Source organism: Pristiophorus japonicus, chromosome 3 (genome assembly GCF_044704955.1).
Source record: "Pristiophorus japonicus isolate sPriJap1 chromosome 3, sPriJap1.hap1, whole genome shotgun sequence".
Lineage (NCBI taxonomy): Eukaryota > Metazoa > Chordata > Chondrichthyes > Pristiophoridae > Pristiophorus > Pristiophorus japonicus.
In genome coordinates, this window is record NC_091979.1 from 267,020,060 (window position 1) to 267,047,195 (window position 27,136).

General features: G+C 46.5%; 1 protein-coding gene across 1 annotated transcript in view; it reads right to left on the reverse strand.

The window, feature by feature from the left end:
• plpp4 (phospholipid phosphatase 4) overlaps positions 1-27,136 on the reverse strand; it is a 418,453-nt gene that overhangs the window by 219,729 nt on the left and 171,588 nt on the right. The window lies entirely within an intron of this gene.

Consider the following 27,136-nt stretch of genomic DNA (forward strand, 5'->3'; position numbering starts at 1 on the left):
TCTCGCACTTTCATCAAATTAGGGCGCAAAAACTTTTAACATAGAAACACAGAAACATAGAAAATAGGTGCAGGAGTAGGCCATTCGGCCCTTCGAGCCTGCACCGCCATTCAATGAGTTCATGGCTGAACATGCAACTTCAGTACCCCATTCCTGCTTTCTCGCCATACCCCTTGATCCCCCTAGTAGTAAGGACTACATCTAACTCCTTTTTGAATATATTTAGTGAATTAGCCTCAACAACTTTCTGTGGTAGAAAATTTCACAGGTTCACAACTCTCTGGGTGAAGAAGTTTCTCCTCATCTCGGTCTTAAATGGCTTACCCCTTATCCTTAGACTGTGACCCCTGGTTCTGGACTTCCCCAACATTGGGAACATTCTTCCTGCATCTAACCTGTCTAAACCCGTCAGAATTTTAAACGTTTCTATGAGATCCCCTCTCATTCTTCTGAACTCCAGTGAATACAAGCCCAGTTGATCCAGTCTTTCTTGATATGTCAGTCCTGCCATCCCAGGAATCATTCTGGTGAACCTTTGCTGCACTCCCTAGCAAGAATGTCCTTCCTCAAGTTAGGAGACCAAAACTGTACACAATACTCCAGGTGTGGCCTCACCAAGGCCCTGTACAACTGTAGTAACACCTCCCTGCCCCTGTACTCAAATCCCCTTGCTATGAAGGCCAACATGCCATTTGCTTTCTTAACCGCCTGCTGTATCTGCATGCCAACCTTCAATGACTGATGTACCATGTCACCCAGGTCTCGTTGCACCTCCCCTTTTCCTAATCTGTCACCATTCAGATAAAAGTCTGTCTCTCTGTTTTTACCACCAAAGTGGATAACCTCACATTTATCCACATTATACTTCATCTGCCATGCATTTGCCCACTCACCTAACCTATCCAAATCACTCTGCAGCCTCATAGCATCCTCCTCACAGCTCACACTGCCACCCAACTTAGTGTCATCCGCAAATTTGGAGATACTACATTTAATCCCCTTGTCTAAATTATTAATGTACAATGTAAACAGCTGGGGCCCCAGCACAGAACCTTGCGGTACCCCACTAGTCACTGCCTGCCATTCTGAAAAGTACCCATTTACTCCTACTCTTTGCTTCCTGTCTGCCAACCAGTTCTCAATCCACGTCAGCACATACCCCCAATCCCATGTGCTTTAACTTTGCACATTAATCTCTTGTGTGGGACCTTGTCAAAAGCCTTCTGAAAGTCCAAATACATCACATCAACTGGTTCTCCCTTGTCCACTCTACTGGAAACATCCTCAAAAAATTCCAGAAGATTTGTCAAGCATGATTTCCCTTTCACAAATCCATGCTGACTTGGACCTATCATGTCATCTCTTTCCAAATGCGCTGCTATGACATCCTTAATAATTGATTCCATCATTTTACCCACTACCGATGTCAGGCTGACCGGTTTATAATTCCCTGTTTTCTCTCTCCCTCCTTTTTTAAAAAGTGGGGTTACATTGGCTACCCTCCATTCCATAGGAACTGATCCAGTGTCTATGGAATGTTGGAAAATGACTGTCAATGCATCCGCTATTTCCAAGGCCACCTCCTTAAGTACTGTGGGATGCAGTCCATCAGGCCCTGGGGATTTATCGACCTTCAATCCCATCAATTTTCCCAACACAATTTCCCGACTAATAAGGATTTCCCTCAGTTCCTCCTTCTAACTAGACCCTCTGACCCCTTTTATATCCAGAAGGTTGTTTGTGTCCTCCTTAGTGAATACTGAACCAAAGTACTTGTTTAATTGGTCTGCCATTTCTTTGTTCCCCGTTATGACTTCCCCTGATTCTGACTGCAGGGGACCTACGTTTGTCTTTACTAACCTTTTTCTCTTTACATATCTATAGAAACTTTTGTAGTCCGTCTTAATGTTCCCTGCAAGCTTCCTCTCGTACTCAATTTTCCCTGTCCTAATCAAACCCTTTGTCCTCCTCTGCTGAGTTCTAAATTTCTCCCAGTCCCGGGTTTCACTGCTATTTCTGGCCAATTTGTATGCCACTTCCTTGGCTTTAATACTATCCCTGATTTCCCTTGATAGCCATGGTTGAGCCACCTTCCCTTTTTTATTTTTACACCAGACAGGGATGTACAATTGTTGTAGTTCATCCATGTGGTCTCTAAATGTCTGCCATTGCCTATCCACAGTCAACCCCTTAAGTATCATTCACCAATCTATCCTAGCCAATTCACGCCTGATACCTTCAGAGTTACCCTTCTTTAAGTTCTGGACCATGGTCTCTGAATTAACTGTTTCATTCTCCATCCTAATGTAGAATTCCATCATATTATGATCACTCTTCCCCAAGAATGCTAATTAATCCTCTCTCATTACACAACACCCAGTCTAAGATGGCCTCCCCACTAGTTGGTTCCTCGACATATTGGTCAAGAAAACCATCCCTTATGCACTCCAGGAAATCCTCCTCCATCGTATTGCTTCCAGTTAGGTTAGCCCAATCTATATGCATATTAATGTCACCCATGATAACTGCTACACCTTTATTGCATGCACCCCTAATTTCCTGTTTGATGCCCTCCCCAACATCACTACTACTGTACACAATTCCCACTAACGTTTTTTGCCCTTTGGTGTTCTGCAGCTCTACCCATATAGATTCCACATTATCCAAGCTAATGTCCTTCCTAACTATTGCATTAATCTCCTCTTTAACCAGCAATGCTACCCCACCTCCTTTTGAGTGGAAGGGGGCAGGAAAATGTGTAACTGATGGGGTATGCCGTGAGATGCCCTGCTCCAGCATGAACCAGCTCAATGTCATAACAGGTGATGAAAAATTAGGACACTGCAACCTTTTGATGCAAACTCTTTTCCTTTCTTTGATGGAGGAGATGACTACGGTTCAGTCTCATTGAACAAAGAAAGGAAAACTGAGAACTCTAAGACATTTAATCTCCATAGGCATAAACTGAAGAGACTAAGAGATCAAATTGAGGAATGCGACTCACCTGATGTGAGTAGCTATGTGAAGCTTTGGACGTGCCAGAAATAATACCTAAAACAAATCTAATATTGAAGCAGCGATGCGATAATGAGCCCCAGTCAGACGAGGCAGAAGACTGTTGTGATCAAACTCAGTGGCTCTGAATCTGATGCATAAATTGAATTTGTACCATTGGCAGCATCTGGTGTTGCTGATCTACCTTTTCGTGTTAAAGATTCAAGTGACGGGTTCAGGTGTACAAAACTAATAGGAAATCTTAAACCAGCCTGTTAATGTTGTGGGAAGTTATTTAGAGATTGCAATAAACCTGTGAGAAGACTGATCTCCCAGATTAATATGATCATTCACTATCGATTCTGTAACCCCATTTACATTCAATAATGGGCTATGAATGCAAAAGTGACCATAAATTGTAGATTTTGTGTAATACGTCAAGCTCGAAGCTGTGTTTAAATGTGTAAATGAGGTTATCAGTGCAGCTTTGGAAAATAAGGTAACATATCATGTCGCAAGGCATATAAAGCATCCTATAATAGTGTAAGCATTTGAAAATCTTCTCACATACATTGCTTTTAAATAACTAACTGGTTGACAGGGCTACTTAAGTACTGTATTATGGAGAAGAGATATATTGGGTCATTAATTCCTTGTAGTGATGCTGTACTGATAAAAATAGTTACAAATAATGTTCACAATTTGTCCTTGTTATTTCAGCCATTGGTATCATACCCTTAAAGGATGTGCCAAGTGAAACATTCTACTTGACATTTTAACATTGTCTAATTTATTTCATAATGGCCCTGAAAATCAGCAGGGTTTCTGTCGGTCTCCCAAAGCAGTCCGGCGGAGAATAGCAAGGAATCAGTTACACTAGTGGCGGGGTGCTGGACGATCCCTGGCCCCCCAAAACTGTAGTCACATTAGATTTTCCCGGCTGTGTGTGGGTGGCGACCATCTGTAGTGGTGCATTCCCATTGTACATTAGGTTCCCGCCCAATGATCTTGCAAACTCTGGTAGGGTTGGTGCTAAAAATACTAAGTAAACAGCTGTAGAAAAATCTTCTTTTTCTACTGGAACGTAATAAGTTGTAGAACCGCTTAAGCACGTATGACCTTTGTGAACTTTGTCAGGTCTTGTTGTTTACCCAGTTTGAAGAGCCTCTGGGACAAGGGGAACCATGGAAACACTCACATCTAGGCTTCTTGTTGCATCATTCAAATCAGTCAATATTGTCCGAAGAGGCAAAGTGCAAGCACACACCCTTGTTTACATAGGATTACATAGGAAATACGGCACAGAAACAGGCCTTTCGGCCCTTCCATTCCATGCCGGTGTTCATGCTCCACTCGAGCCTCCTCCCATCTTTCCTCATCTAAATCTATCAGCATAACCTCTATTCCCTTCTCCCTCATTTGCTTCTCTAGCCTCCCCTTAAATACATCTATACTATTCGCTTCAACCGCTCCCTGTGGTAGTGAGTTCCACATTCTCACCACTCTTTGGGTAAAGAATTTTCTTCTGAATTCCCTATTGGATTTCTTGGTATCTTATATTGATGGCTCTTCCCCACAAGTGGAAACATTCTCGCTGTATCCACTCTATAAAAACCTTTCATAATTTTAAAGACCTCTATTAGGTCACCCCTCAGCCTTTTTTCAAGATAAAGGAGACCCAGCCTGTTCATCCTTTCCTGATATGTATACCCTCACATTTCAGGTATCATCCTTGTAACTCTTCTCTGCGCCCTCTCCAGTGCCTCTATATAATTTTTATAATATGGTGACCAGAATTGTACACAGTGCTCTAAGTGTGTTCTAAGCAAGGTTCGATACAGATTTAGCATAACTTCCCTACTTTTCAACTCTATACCTCTAGAAATAAACCCTAGTGCTTGGTTTGCATTTTTTATGGCCTTGCTAACCTGTGTCGTATGTTTGACTCCACGTGTGATTAAAAAAAGAGTCTGACAGCACTCCGTCATCTAGCAAACACTACATCACAGAACTAGTGCAAATTTCTCTGGGTACCCAAACATGGACAATATTCCTCAAATGTAAAGAGACGCCTCAGATTTCTCTACCAGGGTGTGAACAAACAGGGGAAGCATCTTCAGGTGACTCTTGAATGCAGAACGGGAGGTGAGAAGATGGAAGTGTAAGTAGACACTTCAAGTGGGTGGTGGTGGCATAGATGCAATCATCAATTTGAGGGAGCAGGAAATAAGAACTAGGTGCTAGAAGATGGGAGGGTGCATGCTGAGAAAGTATGCTGGAGGAGATAGTTCAGGTAAGGTGTTGCCACAGACCTCCTTAGAAGGCCAGGTTAAAAGCATTGCTCAGGTCAAGAAAGGGCTATTACTGGCGCCTCTCTGGCTAGCCGGAGGTGCGCAAGGCTCAACGTGAACAAGTAATCAGGGCTGCCAAGGAGGCTAAGAAGGCTAAAGCTGCAACAAAGAAAGTCAGTGGGCCTACAACTAAGGCTGCTCAGAAGACGGCGCCCAAACAGAAATTTGCTAAGCCAATGAAGACTCAGGCTCCACGCGTTGGTGGAAAACACTAAAGATCATAAGTTAAATATTGATGTACAATAAAGCCTGAGTAGAAGTCTGTTTAAAAAAAAAATATATAGAACTAGTTCTCTTGAAATTGCCATCTGATGAAGCCCACAGTCATAAAATTCCTGGTTTCCTGATGTGTGGTGAGCTGGGATTTCCACCTGTCAGTATCTAAGGACACTGATCACATCAGAATTCCCAGGTCATCTACTTTGCATTATGCTGGACAGGACAGGGCTTTAGGTCTTGCTGATATGCTGAGAGAATGGAACATTTGGAAAGTAGCAGATCAAGGGTGCAATGCCTCATTTATAGGGTACCATCAGTTTAAAGGGAATACAATGGCAGCCTTAAGAGGAGCAAAAAGATGAGTACCAAATCTTTCAGAGACTGAAGCTGAAGTTAAGCTGTTAGAAATCAAAAGAGGGATGCAACTGTTGGAATAGCGGGGAAGAAGCCTTCAAATGCAGCAACATGGGTCACGTAGGAGGAAGTGGCTGTGACTGCGAGTGGCACCCCAAGGATCCCGTTAGTGTCAGAAGAATTTTAATGATGCCACAAGGTCAGCAAAAGTAAATAAGTTGTCAGCGGAATAATAGAAAAGTTTACTGAAACACAGAGACAAATGGGTATTTCCTGTTCTAATATTCAAGCAATGCCCTTTGGAGATCACATCTCACTTAGTTTCTTGCCCCAGGATCACTGAAACTTGGCATTACTCATGTCAATTGCCACTCATCCTGTAATGCATGCTAGCAGCGTGAAATCTCACTTCCAAGGTATGTGTTCCCTTCCACAAACCACTAGCATCATCCACTTCAGCAATCCTGGCAGAATCTGACTATCGGATCTGGAGACTGCTACACCCAATTAGCACAATACGTTCCTCCTGCAGGAGAAGATAGCACATAAAGGAAGGGAATAGCACCCCACTGGGGGAGGAAGCGCAGAGATCTGCACATCAATTTATTATGAAGCGGATGCACTGTCAATCATTGGAACAAACTCTGGCCAGGCAATTGGGAATGGAAATGTGGGAAGCAATATGCCTCAACTGGTCCTTGATCATATACATCTATTCTTAACTCTTTCTATGTAGTTTTCAATCACTCATTAGCTGCCAGTTTCTTTTAAGAGATCCAAGATGTCTGTATAAAATAACACACTGCTCTTGCAGACACAAGTTAACAGTACTGATCATTATCCTCCGGGGCTCCAAGCCAGGAAATAGAAGGAATTTCAATTCCCTCTATTGCTGGCAGCACAGCCATCCACTCACCTATCTGATCATTCACCTTGTACTTAGAAATGGTCGCTTGGGGGGCGGGCGGGGGGGACTGGGGGAATGGGGGGGAGGGACTGGGGGAATGGGGGAGGGACTGGGGGAATGGGGGGGAGGGACTGGGGGGCAGGGACTGGCGGAATGGGGGGAGGGACTGGGGGAATGTGGGGTAGGGACTGGGGGAATGGGGGGAGAAACTGGGGGAATGGGGAGGGGAGGGACTGGGGGAGGGACTGGAGGGGGCAGGGACTGGGGAAATGGGGGCAGGGACTGGAGGAATGGGGAGGGGAGGGTCTGGGGGAATGGGGGGGAGGGACTGGGGGGCAGGGACTGGGGGAATGGGGGAGGGACTGGGGGAATGGGGGGAAGGGACTGGGGGGCAGGGACTGGGGGAATGGGGAGGGACTGGGGGAATGGGGAGGAGAGGGACTGGAGGAATGGGGGGGCAGGGACTGGGGGAATGGGGGGAGGGACTGGGGGAATGGGGGGAGGGACTGGGGGTTTGGGGGGAGGGGCTGGGGGAATGGGGGAGGGACTGGGGGAATGGGGGGAGTGGGGGAATGGGGGGGAGGGACTGGGGAATGGCGGGAGGGACTGGGGGCAATGGGGGAATGGGGGGAGGGACTAGGGGAATGGGAGGGTGGGGAAATGGGGGACAGGGACTGGGGGAATGGAGGGGGAATGGGGGAATGGGGGGGTACTGGGGGAATGGGGGGGAAGGACTGGGGGAATGGGGGGAGGGACTGGTGGAATGGGGGGAGTGGGGGAATGGGGTGGGTGGGGAAATGGGGGGCAGGGACTGGGGGAATGGAGGGAGGGACTGGGGGAATAGGGAATGGGGGGGAATGGTGGGGGAATGGGGGGGCTACTGGGGGAATGGGGGGGAGGGACTGGGGGAATGGGGGGCGGGGGAGTGGGGTTGCAGATACCATAGAATTGGACACCTGTGTTGACACAGAGCACAAGGAAGCCAGAGGATGCAGGTGTAAAAATGGATCGTGATATCGCTGAGCCCGGAGGCTTAAAGAATGTCAGACCCTGGCTACAAAGTGTGCTGACGATGATCTCGGGGGTCCGTCATGACACAAAGGATCCTAGCAGCATAAGAAGGTGTTGGGCAGCCTCTCCAGGATGGCTGGGAGAGCGGCGGAGTCTACTGCCTTGCTGGACACCAACATCCAAAGATTTTCACATCATTCCAATGCATCCTGAGGAAAGTGCCAATTCCAGGAACATCTGCATACCTTCCCGCTCCATGAGAGATCTAGGAAGGTCAGTAAATTCAACGTGAAGGCACTGAATGAAGGATTGTTTGCCTTATGGGCCCATTTGCAGAGGCCAATGTCAACTGGATTGCAAAGCATACAGGACATGATAAGGGAGTCAAGGCTTATGGGGAGCGGGCGGGGAAGTGGAGTCGAGGCCAAGATCAGATCAGCCATGATCTTATTGAATGGTGGGGCAGGCTCGAGAGGCCAAATGGTCTACTCCTGATCCTATTTCTTATGTTCTTATGACAGCATCTCTGAGAGACTACAGGAAATTCAAGAATTTAAATATCTTTCTGCCTCCAGAAGACCAATTCACCTGCTGACCCCTGGTGACCAGATTCCTGTTCCCATTACCAGTGTAGTCAGTATGCGAGGCTGTTTTCGCTCCGAGCAACAGCAGAGAGGAGTACTGCATCTGCTCCCCAAGGAAGCCTTCACCTCTGGAGGACCAGACAGCCAAGAACCCGTAACAAAGAGTCAGCCCGCTCTGTGAAGTGGGCCACCTCCATTCCACGTGGCGCTTGGGGAAGCTGGTTACACCTCAAGCCTATCTCTTTGACCAAGCTGTTGGTCACCTGACCCAATATCTCCTTATGCGGCTCAGTGTCAATTTTGTTTGATAACGCTCCTGTGATGCGCCTTAGTACGTTTTACTATGTTAAAGGTGCTATATGATTGTTGTAGATGTTGAGTCTCATGTTATGATGTGACAGCTAGCTGTGAGGAACAAGGATTTTATTTAGAACATAGATAGAGGAGGCGCCTCTTTTGTCTGATATCTCAGAAAAAGATTACTCTATGCATCTCTGGATGTGTCCTTGAATGAATTTGGCATTCAGCTGTCTAGCAACACCAGCCACTGCACCTGCTCCATTTTATTCATGGGCCTCAGCAGTGTCGTCATCAGTCTTCTGGCAATCTCCGGGATATCTACCAATAGTCCTTTCTGGATAGCAACGTTATAAAGCATGCAACATGCTACCACAATTCATGAAACGTTTCTTGCCGCTTACTGCAGGGCAACTGTAATAGAAAATTGGCATTAGGGGTATAACACATGTTGGCCCTAACTACAGTATTATGGGCCTTACAGCGCTCGGGGTTGAAGGCAAATCCTAGGAAAGCCCAGGTGGGAAAGGAGGAGGTTATGTACTTGGGATACGTAGTAGCCCAAGGGAATAGATGAATGCCCGCAGATCGGAAGGAGGCTATGAGAACAATGCCTAGACCAGGAACGGTAAAAGGGGTCCGACAGGTATTGGGACTATCTAACTATTGCCAGAACTTTATTCCGGAGAATGCGGAGATGACCCAACCGACACAAGACGTAGTAAAAGGAGGAAGGCCCTCCCAGGAGCTCGTCGACTGGGGTAGCCCTCAGGAGGCGGCGTTTATACAACTGAAGCAAGCCCTTATGTGCACCCGCCTTGGGATTGCTGGATCAGAATAGACCCTTCCACCTGTATATGTACCATAGTGAGACCCATTACAATGCGGCGGTAACCCAGGAACACGGGGATAGGCAAAGGCCCGTGGCATACTATTCCACGAAACAAGGACCAGTGGCCGCAGGGCTGTCCCGATGTGTCGCAGCTCTCGATTGTGCGGCATGGGCCGTGAGGGCCAGAGAGCTGATAGTGATGACCAGGCAGGTCATCTTACATATGTCACATATCCTCGTGGAATTACTTAACACAGGAAGGTTACGAATCGTATCTGACACACGGCGCGCCAATTGGGAAGCGATGCTCTTACCCCCAAACGGCGCCGTGACTATAATAAAGGACAACGGGAATAATCCCGCAGGATGGATAGTCACCGAAGGTAAAGAACACCAGTGTGGTCTCATGGGAAATGAGGGGGAAGGGAGTCACATTAGCGAAACCCCGCTTGAAAAGGCAGATATGGACCTCTATGTGGATGGATCCCGTCGATATGCAGACGGAACCCCACGAACAGGATGGGCAGTGGTGGACAGCAATGGACAAGTCAGGAAAAAAGGGGACCCTTAGAGTGAAACCTATCGGCTCAGGTAACGGAATTGGTAGCCCTCACCGAACCATTAAAATTAGCAGCAGGGAAAAGGGTCAACATATACACCGATAGCCATTACGCCTTCGGGGTGGTACATGATTATATGACTGCTTGGAAGAGGCGGGGGTACGTGACATTGGGAGGGGGACCCATCAGGCATGAAGAGATAGTTAAGGAATTGGTAGAAGCATCCCTCCTCCCTCAGGAATGTGCAGTGATAAAAATGAAAGGGCATCTAAAGATCACGGACAGGCACCAGCAGGGACCTGCCTGGGCAGACGAAGCTGCCAAACAGGCAGCCGAATTAGATATGACTAATAACGCCCCGATTGGCTCATGTATTACCCAAACAGAGGAAGTAAACATACTCAAGATACAGGGAGAATCCACCCCACAAGAAACAGAAAGGAGGGAACAGAACAGAGCTAAAAGGGGGGCGGATGGAGTTTGGAGGAAAAATGACAATGTAGTGGCCCTGGAATGTATCCAACAGAACCTATTGAGTCTCTACCACGGATACACCCATATTGGTAGGACCGGCATGACGAACTCCATGTCACGATGTTGGTGGTGGAAAGGAATGGGTAGAGACATAGAAAACCATTATAGGAAATGTATAACATGCGCTAAACACAACCCGGGGAAAAAGATAAAGGTCCGGCTAGGACACCAAACTCGCCCAAAGGGACCCTTGGAAGCCTTACAAATAGACTTTACTGGGCCACTGCCTAGCCAAAGGGGAAAAATGTACTATCTGGTAGTAATAAACCAATTTACAAAATGGGCAGAAGCCTTCGCCACTAGAAACTGCACCACTGATACAGTAGCTTCCACATCCCATACCACCCTGAGGCGTCCGGATTGGTAGAGCGAATGAATAGGACCTTAAAAACAGCACTGGCTAAGGCAATCGAGGAGACCAGACAGGGGGTTGAGTTACTACCACGAATCCTAATGAAATTAAGAGCTACCCCTAACTGGACTACCGGACTGACCCCCTTTGAACTAATGACAGGAAGAGCCATGAGGCTGCCATAAGTGCTGGTTACTGGAAGTGATGACGTAGGGCCCTACAAGGATAAGATACGGAGTTCATGATCGAACTCTGTAAACAATCACATGAATTAGGATCACAAGCCAGAGACCAACAAATTATTAGGGATCTAGAAAGGGACACGAAGGAACAAAGGGTTCAGGTACCTCAAATAGGGATCCGGGTCATGGTAAAGATAAATCCTGAAAGACCCGGATTCTCACCAAAATGGACCGGACCCCACCAGGTGATTATGGTTAGTGACACATGCGCTTGCATAGACATGGGAGGTGTTGGCAAATGGAAACACTGGACCCAGTTGCAACGATTTGGATCCTAACCAACCGGTGGCCACCGGAAAACGTTGTGTTTTACAGGACCCTATCCCTCCTTGGAGCCGGAACATCCACTGATGAAGAAAGTAACGGATCTCAAGGCCTATATTATAAGACGTCGGAACACGTTAGCTGGGATCCCGATTCAAAAACCCTACTAGTGGTAGTCGGCACAATGGTAGATTTAAATTGTAGCATTGGACTAACGGGCATAACGCAACTTAACAGAGATTCCAATCAACAGTGGAGGTGGAACAATAACAAGGGCATAACATTAGCAGTAAATGAGACCGCAGTATGCTTTGTGTTAGAAGAAGAACAAGGAAGTTGCACTCATAGGGAGGGGACACAGATACGGTGCACGCCCGTCTTCATTCAATTCTCGGGAAGGCCACGACAAGGGGATACCAGGTGGAAGATATATCCGGCCTCCCCGTGTGTGGGTACGGACCAGTGGTGTTGGGACATCCTTGTCCGAGATAGACCTCCTACCGCTGTACCGACAATCGCCCTGGGGACAACAACTCTTCCCAGCAAAATCACGCAAGCCCCTCCCATATGCCTGTCCATAAAGACTGGAGCCAAAGGGGGAGCTAGTAATAAAAGAATCTAAGGAAAGGATATATTTTGGGGTGCGTCAGCGACTACTTATGGTACTCCTAAACCTAACGGATATCATCCTTCCTAGCTTCTGTGGGAATGAAACTATAAATCAATACCAGAACCTGACACAGAATCCTCGAAAGCCCGGAATCCACTATCCTGAGATTTAATGTCAGAAAGGGAACAGAACAAAGTCGAACGAAAAGGGGAATACTGGAAACACTAGGCACGGGTTATGCGGCGAGGGTTGCAACGATGAATTCCATTGACCTGTATGCAATAGACGACTGGGTTAACACCTTAACGCAAATCTTAAAAGGGTTTATTGGGGAGGGAAATAGATAACCAAGCCCGACAAGCGCAATTGGGAGATGGCGTGGAAGGGGAACTGTTACAAGTTGCCCACACATTACAGGAACATGCCAAGACCATAAATTTGATCCACGCAATGGGGAACGACCTAAGTAAACGGTTACAAGCTGAGATAGTTTGCTCCGGGTATGGGGCCTGGATACTGAGTGAAGTACAACATAACCTGGAGCAACTCCAGAATGGGTACATACCAGATTGGATCCCGAAGGGCATATTTAGTAATTGGACTCTAGACAAAAACATGAACAACATGTGCGAGGTACGGAAAACTAGTCACGCATGGGTGCCAAAATTTAGATGTATTACTGCACATGTGAATATGATCGGATTCGTGTTATCAATATCACAGTATAACGCAACAAAGGGAGACCCCTTATACTAAACTGACAATATCGGTGAAGTAAGAAACCGAACATGGTTGCGTTACCATCAATCCTCCAGACAGGTGATTAAAATTAACAATAGTACCAAAGGCATTGACATAACTGACTGCTATAAAAATAACCAAGTGATTTTATGTCGAGGTACGGTAAGAATGACAGATTTCGGATTCCACCAAACAAACGTATGCATGCTGAGTATCACTCCACTCCAACGCGATTCCGAAACAATCGCTGCTCCACAAGGGAATGGAGATTGGTGCGTGAGCATAGGAGCAGCCAACCTGATGATTAAGACCAGGGGAGGAGTCACCCCCTGTGTCATCACCAACCCTAGCTTCTGTTTCAGGCCCATGGGAAAAATAGACATAAATAGATACCACATACATCCCGAGACAACGGAAATTATCCATGGAACAGTCACGGATACCTTCCGAGAAGGGTACAAGGAGGCGGTATGGGAACCGCAAGGAAAACAGATAACCGAATTAAGTGAGGAACAATTACAATTGGTGCAAGGAATCCAAAACCAAAGACGACAGTATATCCGGCTGATGGAAGAAATAGACAACCTACAAAGAGACACTAACACGATGCTGGCTGACCAGTCTTGGTACTCAAAACTGTGGAACATTGGACTTAATATTCAGATCCACCAATGGATAAGGATTATATCACATGTACTTGTAGTAATACAGGGCCTGATGGTACTGGTAGAGTTTACCTGTGCACGAATTAAACAGGCCAAACGACACGTTAGGGCACGCACTATGATTAAGACAATAAGGGACGAAAATGTAAACAGTCCTGCAGGAAGGACTTACCGTATATAGCCCTGCGGAAGAAGTCATAGGAGGTCCTGAAGTTTGGGAGATGGCCACCCAGGCGAACGGACATATCTGGAACTTGCCCACAGGGAAGTGGTTTCCGGGGAATATGGCCTACTTGGCGTATAGCCAAGGGCCAAAGGGGGGAATTGTAAGAGAAAATTGGCATTAGGGGTATAAGCGAAATAAGGTTTAAAGTGCCGGCTTCTACATTGGCTCAGCAAAAGGGGCAGAAGGTCTGTGGCTGATCTCACATTCTAACATATTCCAGCACCAAGGACCCTGGCACCTCTGATTCAACATTGATGTACCAAAACACCAGATAACATTAAGGTACATCCAGTCCGGCACGATAAGACTCTGTGAAAAGACTCTATACAGACTTTTAGGCGCTACGTACGATCAGCAAATTCTAACCCAATGAGGTCACCCCAGTTAAGGTCTAAAAGTTGCCTTGAGATCTTGGTCTGTCAATCCAAAATATTACTAATATGGTAACCCAATTAGAGATCGAGGGAGGTTATACCGGGGGGGGGGCGGCGGGAGCTATAAAATGTATAAATAGTGTACAATTTTTTATTCAGGGAACATCTCCACTCACAGGCGGCTGTGATGAGAAGTGTTCCCGGACATCCGTAATTAAAGATCGTTATACCTTGCCATCCATCTCCGTCTAATACTTCGAGGGCTGCTACGTGGGTTGGGACGAGCGTCGACCCTTTATATTAATGGGTCCGCTCGTGGGAAGAGAAGCCTTCCCATTTTCCCCCTCAGCACCCCAGACCTATCCAGGCACTAGAACTTTTCTTTAAGCATCTCAATGCCTTGCTAAGTTCTAATTCTTGTCTTACTGTGCTTTTCGTTGTAGTGTTTCTCTGCAGTACTGGTGGACCTATGAGGCAGTGTCATGAGCCATGGGAGTAGCAGCTATCCTTTGACATCCAATCTGTCTCTGCTGTTGACACAGAACTGGAACACTAGATTGGCAAAGTATAAAGCAGACAATGGCTTCCCAATATTTAATTGGAAGAAATTTCTGCTCATCCAATATGGGGTGTCGGATAAGTAGCATGACAAATCAGAGGCAGTTGGAGAGGCTGAGAGAGGTGTAGGTGATGTAGAGCTTGGTATCTTAAGCATACATGTGGAACCTGATGTGTTTTCATCCGTTTTCTCTCTGTTCTGCTTGTAGATGGTAAACATCGTCTGAGGATAAGGGGTAAGCCATTTAGGACCGAGATAAGGAGAAACTTCTTCACCCAGAGAGTGGTGAACCTGTGGAATTCTCTACCACAGAAAGTAGTTGAGGCCAATTCACTAAATATATTCAAAAGGGAGTTAGATGAAGTCCTTACTACTCGGGGGATCAAGGGTTATGGCGAGAAAGCAGGAAGGGGGTACTGAAGTTTCATGTTCAGCCATGAACTCATTGAATGGCGGTACAGGCTAGAAGGGCTGAATGGCCTGCTCCTGCACCTATTTTCTATGTTTCTATTCTTTAGCTTTTGTGAAAAGATGTCATCGCTCCAGAAAGTTTTGAAAAATCTGTGTAGTCAGTCAGTGAAAGTCCATCAACACTTTGAGGAAAATATGTCCCTTAGAGATGATGAAGAAATTAAAATGAATATACTTTCCTTTTAATTACTATTTGCGTTAGCCTTGGCTTATTGGTAGCACTCTCGCCTCTGAGTCAGAAGGTTGTGAATTCATAAACCCACTCCAGGGACGTGAGCACATAATACAGGCTGACACATGATTGCAGTACTAAGGGAGTGCTGCACTGTCTGAGGTGCCGTCTTTCAGATGAGATGGGAGGAGGCTCGACTGGAGCATAAACACCGGCATGGACTGGTTGGGCCGAATGGCCTGTTTCTGTGCCGTATATCCTATGTAATCCTATGTACACTGAGATCCCATCTGCCCTCCCAGACAGATGTAAAAGATCCCATGGCACTATTTCAAAGAAGAGCAGGAGAGTTCACCCTGGCAAATATTTATTCGTCAACCAATATCACTAAAAACCAGATTATCGGGTCATTATCCTATTGCTGTTTGTTGGATCTTGGAAATTGGTAAATTCCTACATTACAACAATGATTACACTTCATAGAAACATAGAAACATAGAAAATAGGTGCAGGTGTAGGCCATTCGGCCCTTCGAGCCTGCACCGCCATTTAATGAGTTCATCGCTGAACATACAACTTCAGTACCCCATTCCTGCTTTCTCGCCATACTCCTTGATCCCCCGAGTAGTAAGGACTACATCTAACTCCTTTTTGAATATATTTAGTGAATTGGCCTCAACAACTTTCTGTGGTAGAGAATTCCACAGGTTCACCACTCTCTGGGTGAAGAAGTTTCTCTTCATCTCGGTCCTAAATGGCTTACCCCTTATCCTTAGACTGTGACCCCTGGTTCTGGACTTCCCCAACATCGGGAACATTCTTCCTGCATCTAACCTGTCTAAAGTACTTCAAAAGTACTTCATTGGCTGTAAAGCGCTTTGGGACGTCCTGAGGTTGTGAAGGGGACTATATAAATTCAAATTTGTTCATTTTATTTGAGATGCATCACTAATGCTTTGCCTAGCTTTGAATAATAGTGGTACATACCTCATTCATCCTTGCTCAGTTTTTAAATATTAATCAGAGGTTTATTTTGGTTATGCATACAGGCATAGTGATCAATTTAAACAAGAAGGAAAAATGAATGCTTGTGTAGGAAAGCAGTCTGAGCAAATATTTACACAGTCTAACTGACAGTGCTGATAAATTCAAGCAGAGAATGGAAAATTGAATGTAATACCTGAACAGGCATCGTGTTATTAACTAGGCTTCAAGTCAAAACATCCCGACCGAATATTTAACAGAATTCTGAAACTGTATTATAGGCCTTTGTCAGATTGTATATGAAGTATTATAAATCATGAATGTAACCACTATCCATTCACAATACTCCATTACATGTTACAAAACTTGTTAATTATTATTTAATCTTTAACTTATCAATATTGAAAACATAAAAATGGTGGCAGTTAGCATCTGAAAGAGAAGGAACGATAGGTTAACATTTGGAGAGGAACCATTCAAAACATTAACTTAAACTTCTTTTCCCGTTGGTGGCCAGCCTGTTATGCAATTCCATCACTTTCTGTTATTTTTTTTCAGATTTCCCGAATTGACACTTTTATTTCTCATCTTTAATTTGTCAAAGCCTTCCAGTCACGTTAGAGAATAAAAAGATGCTTCAGGCTAAAGCAGAAGGCCGGTGTACACAGTGGAAAGGACGACAAATATTTTGGAAGCAAAACTTCTCCCTGCCCCCCATGTTGCATAGTTTCCTCGTCCTCGCGCCTCTTTGCCAAGTCTGATGCCCGATCTGGTGTGAGGCAGCACCAGGTTATAAATGGGGCAGGAAGGGGAGGAAAATTAAGCAGTAACATTCAAAAAAATGATCAAGGCAGGTTTAGCGATGCACTGCTGCCAGCTGTGGTTCAATGGGTAGCACTCTTGACTCGGAATCAGAAGGTTGTGGGTTCAAGTCCCACTCCAGGGACTGGAACACAAAAATCTAGGCTGACACTCCAGTGCAGTGCTGAGGGAGTGCTGCAAAGTCGGAGGTGCCGTCTTTCGGATGAGACGCTAAACCGAGGCTCTGTCTGTTTTCTCAGGTGCACGTAAAAGATCCCATGGCACTAGTTCGAGGGAGAGTAGGGGAGTTATCCCCGGTGCCCTGGCCAATATTTATTCCTCAATCAACACAACAAAAACAGATTATCTGGTCATTATCACATTGCTGTTTGTGGGAGCTTGCTGCGCGCATATTGGCTGCCGCATTTCCCACATTACAACAGTGACTACACTGCAAAAGTTCTTTATTGGCTGTAAAGCGCTTTGAGATGTCCGGTGGTCGTGAAAGGCACTATATAAATGCAAGTCTTTCTTTCTTCTTTCTTTCTAGCTGTGGGCCTCACTTGTAGGGAGCAGGTAAAGAAAGAAAGACTTGCATTTATATAGCGCCTTTCACGACCACTGGACGTCTCAAATAAGGCAGGATCACGGAGTTTACCTTATCATGAGTATTCATAGGCATCACAATTTATTGGAATAATCTTCTTCTTAGGCAGCCCCCGGAGTCGAGGATGACTTGCTTCCACACTAAAATGAGTTCTAAGGTAACTGATGAGACCAATGCGGGACCTACAGTCTCTGTCACCAGTGGGGCAGGTGGTGGTTGGAGGGACGGGTGGGTGGGGTGCTTGATTTGTCGTCCGCTCCTTCTGCTGTTTGTACTTGGCTTCCATGTGCTCCCGGCGAAGCGACTCGAAGTGGAATAATACCTCCATGGTAAACTACAATGTCTGTCTGTCTTTTAGACATATCGGTAAACTATACAGGCACTGCAAGCTGTGGAGGTTGGTTCTTTAACTCATAATGTTGTGCACTTTACAACTTTTCTAATCGTTCTATCTGCTTACATAAGTAAGTGAAGCTGGTGGACTACCAATATAATAAGTAGACAGGATGCAATAATTTCAACAATTCCTAAAGTTACGAGATATCTAGGATTTTTAATACTTTTTCCCTGGCCGTTTTTATTGGCAAAATTCTAGTCAAATATAAATGGTTTAAGGATTAGGATATTTTTCCACAAATATTGTACGATAGAAATGGTATTAACTCTCTGGAGGCTTTTACTTATGATTAAAATAAAGTTTTGTTGCTAGATTTTATCATTATTCCCATTTTAACAAGTCACACAAAGAACACAATCATGTGCCATAATACTAATTTGTATAAATCATTCTATATTCTGGTTGACAAGACTAATAAAGGGAAGCAGAGGAGATTTGAACATTCAATGTAATGTGGCATACCTTATTAACTACACATTCAACCAGAACATATCTTAATATAATATACCAGCTGCTAAGAGGCTTCTTTGTATTACTTCCAGCTGTTACATTCTATATAAGAGATTGAAAACAGCAGTTGAATTCTTTAGAGCTCAGTTTTGCATATAACCCCGCTGAATATATGGAGGGACGGGGGGGGGAGAAGCGGGAATTCTAACCCCTCAGGATGGGTGGGTTTGGGGTGGGTGAGAAGTAATATATTTTAAAATCTCACACCCGACCCCAACCCGTCCACTTCTGGTTTTAATGGAGGCGGGTCAGTCAGCAAAAGGTTGTGTGCCACCATTTTAACCTGATTTTCATTTTTAACCTATGGAGGCCGTGTTTCCTGAGGCTCGGGAACCCCGCAGGTAAAAGGAGGCGAGAAGGGCTGGATCCACGAGTAAGTGCATTTACAGCACCGCTTGCGGGCCAGGAGTGTTTCTCCCAGGCCCAACAAGCTAACCTCTTTACAGACCCTGCGATCTCCGACTCTCCCCGTGAGCTCCGACTCACTTTCGTCGCCTCCCACACCCCGCAATCTCCTACTTGCCTGCCATCCACTCCTTGGCTGCTTTCATAAGAACATAAGAACTTAAGGAATAGGAGCAGGAGTAGGCCTTACGGCCCCTCGAGCCTGCTCCACCATTTAATACGATCATGGCTGACCTGACAGTCAGCCAGCCTGTCAATCAGGATGGCTGTGGGCGGGAAAGCTGCTGAAAACATTTCAAAGAGGTCCTGTTCATTTCGAAAGGACACCCAATAAACCTTACTTCCGCATGTCCTGTCCGGAAATCCTCCCCTCGCTCTCTCAACTAAATGTCGGATCAATATTTCTGAATATACAAATCAATTTTCTTTGATGGCAATATCATTTTTTATTATATTCCTCCGTAATATTGCCCGCCTCCGCCCCTGCCTCAGCTCTTCTGCTGCTGAAACCCTCATTCGTGCCTTTGTTATCTCTAGACTTGACTACTCCAACTCACTCCTGGCTGGCCTCCCACATTCCACACTACGTAAACTTGAGGTCATCCAAAACTCAGCAGTCCGTGTACTAACTCGCACCAAGTCAAGATCACCCATCACCCCTGTGCTTTCTGGCCTACATTGGCTCCCAGTTAAACAACGCCTCGATTTCAAAATTCTCATCCTTGTTTACAAATCACTCCATGGACTTGCACCTCCCTCTCTCTCTCTAATCTTTTTCAGCCTCACAATCCCACAAGATGTCTGCTCTCCTCAAATTCTGGCCTCTTGAACAGCCCTCATTACAACTGCTCAACCATCGGTGGCTGTGCCTTCCGCTGCCTGGGCCCCAAGCTCTGGAACTCCCTCCCTAAACCTCTCTGCCTCTCTACCTCTCTTTCCTCCTTTAAGATGCTCGTTAAAACCTACCTCTTTAAAAAGCTTTTGATCATCTGCCTTAATTTCTTCTGTAGCTCAGTGTCAAATTTATCTGTTTGTCTGTAACACTGTTGTGAAGCACCTAAGGACGTTTTACTACGTTAAAGGCGCAATATTATTATTATTATAATAGATAAATCTATTTAAGACATAGTTGCAGTCGAAGACCAATTAAGTTCACATAAACGACCTTCCTTCCTCTAGCACTTATTTTTTAATTTGTTCCGATCTGGTTATTGGCTGAATGAAGAGATCAATGGCTGCAGCCCAGTTGACATTTCCCCTCACTTTACAGCAGTGAAACAATATTATTTGACAAATGTTTTAGTGAGTAAAGTTATCGAGGGCTTAAGAGCTTGAAAAAGTATTTGGAAAAATGTTCATTGACTACTCACATACAACACAGTGATGTAAACCACACTGAAATGGATTACTGTGTGACATGCATGTAATGCCATTGAGATGAAAATTACACATTACTCTCTTGGCACTTCTGTCTCTCCAGGCAATAAAAAGTGTGCCCCTTTACGTGCAGCCAGTATTAGATTCTCAGCACACAGTGGTTTTATAAAACGCCACAATAAAACACAGCCCAGTAGCAGCAAAGTATCCATCTCCCAACCAGATCAATACAGCTGCAAGTTGTAGGTTATCTGCCTTTTCGATGTCTGTCTGGCAGTGTTGACAACAAGTCTTGTCAGTTCTTAATCAGGCTTCTGAATTAAGCCCCTCATTACTTGAAGACTCGTGTAAAGGGAGGAGGAACGCAGACAAAGAAAAAAGAACGACTTGCATTAATATAATGCCTTTCACAACAACCCAAAACACTTTACAGCCAATTACGTAGTTTCTGAAGTATAGTCACTATTGTAATGTCGGAAATGTGGCAGCCAATTTGCACACAGCAAGCTCCCACAAACAGCAATGTGATAATGGGAATCAAGGGGTATGGTGAGAAAGCAGGAATGGGGTACTGAAGTTGCATGTTCAGCCATGAACTCATTGAATGGCGGTGCAGGCTAGAAGGGCCGAATGGCCTACTCCTGCACCTATTTTCTATGTTTCTATCTATGTTTCTATAATCTGTTTTTTTTGTGATACAGTTGTGGAATAAATATTGGTCATGACAATGGGAGAACTCCCCTGCTTTTCTTCAAAATAGTGCCATGGGATCTTTTACATCCACCTGAGAGGGCAGGTATCTTGGTTTAACATCTCATCCGAAAGACAGTGCAGCACTCCCTCAGTACTGCATTGAAGTGTCAAACTCGCTTACGTGCTCAAACCTCTGCAGTGGGGCTTGAACCCATGATCTTTTGGGTGCAACCACTGATATGTTCCTGGAGGGTGAAATCAGAGGCCCACACGAAGCTCAGGGATAGTACCATCTATACATGTCATTACACCCAAAACATTCATTGGAAAAAGGTATGCACTGATCCTCAAAAATATCACACACCATGGGCCAAAGACTGCGGGCGGATGCCTCCGACCTGAAAAATTTCTACGCATTTACTTGATGGTTCAGGTGGTTCGAAGACTTGCGGTCCTGGGCCTCTGCGATAAGGCCTGTGTAGAGGCCCACATATCCCAGGGACCTAGGCACTTCATACACATCCCTGGGATCACGTGGGCCAGCCCAACCAATCAAAGTAGGGGTATTCCCACTCATACTTGTGGTGAGTTCCGCACATACGGAATCATCATAAGTATGAATGGGAATACCCCCAAAAACACACACTTAAAATGAAATTTTAAAAATCACATATTTAAAATGAATCAAAATAGAATTTAAAAGGTCGAAAAATAAACTTACCTTATGTAACAGAATTTGTAAATGTTTAAATTATTGGAAAAATGTTTTTATTTTTCTGTCCTTTAAAAGTCTTACACTGATAAAAGCAGGCCTTATGCCAGCTTTAATCAGTCATAAGAATTTCAAGGGGATTTGCTGGGCAGAAGTTGGGAAAGTAGCCCAACTCTCCGCCCGGGGAGGCCCTTTTCCTTCAGATGCGTGTGATCTGTCAAGAGGGTTCTTGACAGATCGCAAGTTCTGGGTTCTGGCGCATGCGCTTCGATACCTAAACCCTGAACTTGCGGGGCCCCTATGGGCACGTGTGCACCTCGCACGTACCCGCAGGGGCCGCCAATTCAGGGCCCATATTTCGCAGTGCCTCCTTGCGGTGCCTCTCGGAGGCAGCGGTATGTTTTCTCTTTCTGTAGACCTAGTAGAACAGACGGCCAATAAATGTCAGGGACCCAGAGCACAGCAGCAGCTCGCAATGCACTGGATCACTCTCATTAACTTTCACAAGCAGCGGCACAAGTGAGACATGCCCCGAACGATATAGATGGTGAGCTTGAGATAGCAACGGGTGAGTGACAGTGCGTGGGTGAAGAGGAGCAAGTGATGGTGGCAACGGGACGTGCAGGAAACTGCGGGCTGGAGAAGGAGCTCAGTTTGCCTCCAGCTGCAGTGCCTCAGGTTTGCTAGGTGGTTGTCCCTGGGCCTGTGGATACAACGGGCTGCAGTCGGTTCGGCTCTGGTGCCATCTGGCAGCCCTTCTTCCTTCCTTTTTGTGTCTCTCCATTAAATCAAATAAGTGCGGGGGAGGGGCGGGGGGGGGGGCGTTTGTGGGGCATGGGCACTGAAAGCTGTTCCCCCTAGCTTAGCAGTGTCTTCCAGTATAAACAAACCGACACTATTACCGTAAGGTTTCACTTCCAGACGTGTGAGAACCTGATAGGCTTTTACCATCCATTTGAAATGGTTGAAGTAAGTGCACAGCAAACGCGATGCATGAGACAGCAATGAGGCAGGCTTTCCTCTGAAGCAGTATTCAGATTTGCAATGAGCCGTGTCATGTATCTAGACATGTTACTGCTTGTGCTATTGCATATGATGTGCCACCAGAGGGCACTACTGTGGGAAACTTGTACACCAGCTGTATGGTCACTAAAGTGTGCCACCAGAGGGCACTGCAGTGGGAGACTTGTAGGTTGCCTGTACAGGTGGGCCAGGCCTAGTATAAAAGGCAGGCCACCATGTGTGATCCTCACTCTGGAGTTACATTAAATGGATTAAGGTCACTACAGTTCAAGTACAATACATTGCCTCGTGGAGTCATTATCAGAGCATCTAAAAACATAACAATTGGCGACGAGATTACGGACTTTCATGCAAAAATGGCTAACCTTGGCACGTTGCAGCAGTTTGCCGATGGTGATGATTGGGATGCCTTTGTGGAGAGGCTCGATCTTTCTTCACAGCAAACGATCTGGCAGGAGACAGCCCGGCCACACTGGCTGATAAGCGCAGAGCTATCCTGCTAACCAGTTGTGGGCCCACCGTCTATGGCCTCGTTAGGGACTTGCTGGCACCAGCGAAGACAACGGCCAAGACGTACGAGGAGCTTGTAACACTGATCCAAGAACAACTCAAGCCCAAAGAGAGCATCCTCACAGCCAGACATCGGTTTTATACCCACCGACGGCCCGAAGGCCAGGAAATCGTGAAATATGCTGCAGATCTCAGGAGGCTGGCGGCACCGTGTGATTTCGGCGACCACCTCACCAAAGCGCTGCGGGATATCTTTGTCATTGGAATCAGCCACGAGGGCCTTCTTCACAGACTACTGTCTGCGGATACCACAGCAACACTGCAGAAAGTCATCTCCGTGAGCCAGGCATTCATGACCTCGACCTGCGGCTCTAGGCGGAGGACTCATCCTCAGGACTCAAACCCGGCAAGTACTGTACACAGAATGGAGCCTTTTAGAGGCTGGACTGTAGAACGTGAATCTCCTCGGGAGAGAGGACAGGCCCCTGAGTCCCTTAACTCAGAGTCCGCCGAGGGGAGCTAATCGAGTAGCACCATGCTGGCGTTGCGGAGGGAATCACAGGGCTCACCAGTGCCGCTTTAAGGACTATGTGTAAAGGCTGCAGCACAAAGGGCCACCTCCAGCGAATGTGTAAAAGAAATATGACTCACTGTGTTGATGGAGAGTCTGCAGATGGCCTGAATCCAGCGCGGATTATGAAGCGATAATCAGAGAGGCAGCTCAGCCCCATGATGAGGTGTATGGCATGTTTACCTGCATCACAGAATGTTCCCCATTGAAAATGGAAGTCGAGATAAACGGCGTTCCAATCTTCATAGAAGTGGACACGGGGGCGAGCCAGTCAGTAATGAATCAAGAAGTCTTTGAGAGGCTATGGAACAATCAAGCTGAATGACCCAAGTTGGTCCCGGTTCAGGCAAAGCTGCTCACCTACACCAATGAACTTATCCCAGTCGTTGGTAGTGCGGATGTAAAAGTACTCCGTGATGGCGCGGTGCACAAGTTACCTTTGTGGATTGTTGCAGGTGATGGACCAATGCTACTAAGAAGAAGGTGGATGGAGAAGATCCATTGGAAGTGGGAAGACTTCACCCCTCCAGCGACTGACATCCCCCATGCTCAGAGGCAAAGCAAGCCCCCACTGGAGGTTGGATCCGGCACCAGAGAGCAGACCAGCACAGCACCCGAGGCACAACTGCGTGGAGATGATCCAGCTGAGATAACCCGAACGCACCTTCCAGGCTCCAGTGGCAGGACTCTGGAGGAAGAAAATCGGACCTAGAGGCGACTTCCCAGCTTCGGTGTCAGAACCCGGGGAGAAGAGGATCACACCAGTCGACATCGTGGATGGAAGAAAGATGGCGCCCAAACCACACAGTGAAGCTCTGAAGAAAAAGATGGCGGTGGCCAGACCACGAGGTGCAGCGCTGAAGGAGCAACACATGGTACCAAGCGAAAAAGAGTATTGGGGTAAAGATAGCAAGGCTCTCTTAAAGAGGCCAGCAACCTACCACACTTAAAGGTACAGTCCTACATTCTCAATCAATGTAATAGCAACTGTGAGTTAAATGTAAAGCTTGTAATTGATGATCAGAGTTTTATACACGTAATAAGCAAAGACAAGTCATGCGATTGCGATCGGAGATACAGTTTATCTACAATGAGTAATGAAACGTTGTGCGATGTAGGATTTCAACTGTATTCTGATTATGTAGTGGGAAAACATCCATCGGGAGCACACAGGTCCAGCGGGCTACCCAATGCTGTAGCCTGCGTCCCTGGGACCAGAGTGATGCACCAAGGAGTGTGGCCACAAGCAGCTAATATAGACAAGTTGCAGAGCAAGCGATCTCAGGAGGGCAACGGCACTGGTATCGATACCCTGCCCCTGATCGGCTCTACCTTTCAGGCACCCGATGGCACCAACCGCCATGAGCCTGAAAGAGCAAACCATGCTAAGGCGCAGCCCCTGGACCCTATCACCACCAAGGCTACACCCGGGAACGAAGGGTCACCTGCAATGGTCCTCCCAAATGGGACCGGGACCAGCCAGGATCCAAAACCAAATAACGCCCAGGCAAGCGAGTCAGCAGTTCCCTGTGCACAGCCTGACGACTGCCCCTCTGGGAGCAGCAGCGACCCGGGGCGCAAGGAAAGGACAGGGAGGTCACAGGCATCTGTGAACCTCCCCGATGCTAGGAACAACGGCAAAGTCCCTGAGAGCAGGCAACTTGAGCCAACCGGGTTCCCACTGCCAGCACTGGGCACCGCGCCACCACCAGGCTGCCTGGACACCATCCAGCAGTTCTGGTACTAGATTGTCCTCACGCACCGGTGCTGACACCAGCACTGAGTCCAAGTATGTATCAAGTATGTACCTCACCAGTCAAATGTACTTGCCTCACAACTGTACCACAAATGTATATGAATGTAACTAGCCTCCGGCATAATCTATATGTGGGGGGGAGAGAATGGAGTAGTCATGGACTCACAAACAGAAACCACCAGCACCTCTACTGCCAACAAAACACTACCTACTCACCCAAGATGGAAACGACCCCCCCAAGGGTCAACCAAACAGAGCTAAGCCCAGAGCACAGTCAATGCATGAAGGCGATTTGCACTAAGGACTTGGGGGAGAAAGATGTCATTTATCTAGACATGTTACTGCCTGTACTATTACATATGATGTGCCACCAGAGGGCATTACTATGGGAAACTTGTACACCAGCTGTATGGTCACTAAGGTGTGCCATCAGAGGGCACTGCAGTGGGAGATTTGCAGGTTACCTGTACAGGTGTGCCAGGCCTAGTATAAAAGACAGGCCACCATGTGTGATCCTCACTCTGGAGTTACATTAAATGGACTATGGTCACTACAGTTCAAGTACAATACATTGCCTCGTGGAGTCATTATCAGAGCATCTAAAGACATAACAAGCCGGATGCAATCTGTCCATGAAAAGGCACCGAGCCAAGACAAACCCGGCAGTAATTTTGAGCACCGTGCTCAGCAGGTGAGACGCTACACGTTCAGGATCTTGTAAAATTGCCAGCCAATATCCGCAAAGCAAAATGCCAACGTCAATTTCAGGGCTATCCGTAACACCACAATACCTCTAGTCAGGGAAAAATAAAGAAAAAGGGCTTAACTAGAAACCAGGAACATATTTCCAGTTTCTCTGTTACACAGAAATTCAAGACAAATGTGTCTTATAGTGCAACCCAATTTTGCTGTCGGGCAGAAGCATGTCAGCCTGTAAGAAAGGCCTGAATGATAAAAATCTCACTTTGTCATATCTGAATTAAGGCTGAAATGTGCTGTCTAAAGGAGGTTTGCAGTCTCGAGGCAGAAAACTATACAGCACGGAAAGAATCAATGTTCTGAATTTCTGTGTGGTCCTATGTAGTGGCAGTTTTCTCCAACAGTCGTGGGCTTTCTATGAACAGTGGTCATATCACTGCACACCTCCTCAGACTTCACTTATTAATTCTGTACTCTGTGACTGTCTTGGGCATATTCATATCCATTAACAGCGCATGTAAAAACATAATGGGCTGGATTTTCCGGTCCTTTGCGCTCCGGGTTTCGCCCTGGAGCGGCGTGAAAGGTGGCGGTGAAGTCTCCAACGGCCCGCAGCAATCCTCCGGTCGGGTTTTGCGGTGGCACTGAACAGGAGCGTCCGAAAGAGCTGCGCCCGGTGTGCAACGCCCCTGGTTGCGACACTGCCGCGAGATTTGAGTCGTGCCCGACACCTCTGCCCGGAAGTGCGCCCACAATGACCGCCTGGGAAATC